The 2,073-nt window shown below is 47.6% G+C and overlaps 1 pseudogene; it reads left to right on the top strand.

Annotated features, from left to right (window-relative positions):
- The first annotated feature begins 279 nt into the window (after positions 1-279).
- On the top strand, positions 280-1,857 carry LOC115871247 (annotated as a pseudogene).
- The last annotated feature ends 216 nt before the right edge of the window (positions 1,858-2,073 follow it).

Raw genomic sequence — 2,073 nt, 5'->3', positions numbered from 1 at the left:
TCTGTTTTACTGTTGTTTGTTCGTTTTTTTATGTTTTTCTGTATATGAAGTGCAGGATAAGTAAATCTATACATAGAGCAGCTGCATGAATAGTTTCTTGAAGGTATGGAAAAGAAGTTGGGGAAAACGGAGAGCTATTAACAACACGTACAAGAAAGAAAGTGGTGCGGTTGTTAAGCGTGGCTGCTCACGCAAAGGTCAGAGAATTGAACCCACCAGTAACACGATGGGAGAGAAGACTTGGAGGTCAGCTCCCAGGAAAGTACAGCCTGGCCCAGGATGGGGCGTCACGCGTCCCTTCGAGACCGACTGGAGGAAATTGCTGCACTGTCCGGCTTCCGAGAACAAACTCATCTATTGCCGGTCTAGCCTGGATTGCTTCTTTTGAAAGCCAGGGACAGTGGGTAGCATATCAACTACAGCCCAGCATGGAATTTCCAGCGAGTTCTTACTTCAAAACTTCATAAAGATCCAGAACCACATGGACTTCTGTGAGAGAGATTGAACCGTCCTGAGTTTGAGGAAAAGGATAATGTGTGATCAACGAGGCCAGGAGGCAGAGGGTCTGGTATGAGCAATAGACCTTTGCTGATAATTATGTGAATCGGCGATTGCCAGAAGAGCTCCGAAAAAACTTCTATGCCCAGACACACCGATACTGGGCTGTGGTGTTTGAGTCTAGTGTGGTGACACAGCAGCTGTGCAGTGTGTGTGTGTGTGTGTGTGTATCTGGTGGTATACGGACCAGTGTCTGCTGGCCCCTTACGGGCTCTTTGGGACCAGCCTGGCTTCTTCACTGATTGGCTATGCTTTGTTTGCCCTCCTTGATGGAGGTGAAGGGTGGAGGAAGAGTAGGCAGGCCAGGTGGGCAGACCTGAAGAGTGGGCTGTGTTTTATTTCTTTTATGTATGTTCCCCACCATGGGGTTGTCAGCAATGCTATCTATGTCATGTCAGTCTTCATGCTGTTAGACATGCCAAACCTGCATTGTGCCCAGCACACAGTCCTTGGACTTAACCATCTTTGCCTCTGTTTGCCAGGTCTCCCGCGGCCTGACTCGCTCCCTGAATGCCCTCTTCATGGTGGCATTGACCATCCAGACTTTTGCCCTTTGGCCCATGTTGCAGAGGAAACTAAAGGCATTTACTCCTCATGCTACTGTTTGTGTTATCTTCCTTGGGAGGTGTGGCAGTTACATAATCTCCTGTCAACTTTAGCAAAAGGGTGGAGATTAGCCTGTCCATCAGGTCATAGCCAATGATGCCCCTGTGTGCACATGGCCTTCTCCTGAGGATTCTGGGAGGTGGGACACACGCTGTCTCTGCTTCACATTTTGTTGACAAGCCACATGGAGCCAGTCTGATGGCATCCAGAGCCCTGGAGCAAGAGGAGCCACATGGAGAGCCGGGCCAACGATGAGATGCTTCCGCAAGACTTTTCACCCACCAACCTGTGATCCTCCTGCTTTGGCATCATTGCATGTGCTGTGTGAGTCTGTAGAAGAATTTATGAATTAGTACCAGACATATGGGCTAATATTAGACTTAGGGGCTACTACTGAACTTATTGACTTGATATGGACTGGGCTGGGATGTTTTTAATATACAATTACTCTTGGATATAAAACTCTCTCTTCTGCACATATGAGTGTCTCTGAATTTGTTTCTCTAGTCAACCCAGACTAACACAGGAGGCCTGATATCCATTAGTGTATGGGAGCCATCCTCTTTGCCCTTCTGCTTGAGAGTCCATCTCTGCCCTTTCTACCTCATTCGCCTGCAGCTCGTTAAAGAAAACAGTCACGAACCTTGGGGTGAAGCTGAAAGTAAAGGCGACTTGTCCAGGTCCCTTAGCTAATTTAGGGCTCTCTAGATTCCATTATTAAGGCAAGCCAATAAACTAGCCTCCCAACTAGTATAACGTTTGAAGACCAATTCCATTCTGGAAGCAGCACGCTACTTTGGGTAGGAGAGCAGGATCTCAAGAACAAGTTAACCAACAGCCGAGTGGTGACGGTCCGTCTCCATTCTTTAATTTTGTGGATGACGAAAGCTTTCTGGGCCCTTTTGAATT

This window comes from Echinops telfairi, unplaced genomic scaffold, assembly GCF_000313985.2.
Source record: "Echinops telfairi isolate 266 unplaced genomic scaffold, ASM31398v2 ScPeMD7_4225;HRSCAF=4972, whole genome shotgun sequence".
Lineage (NCBI taxonomy): Eukaryota > Metazoa > Chordata > Mammalia > Afrosoricida > Tenrecidae > Echinops > Echinops telfairi.
The sequence above is the reverse complement of the archived record's forward strand: the minus strand, read 5'-3'. Positions and strand labels throughout refer to the sequence as shown.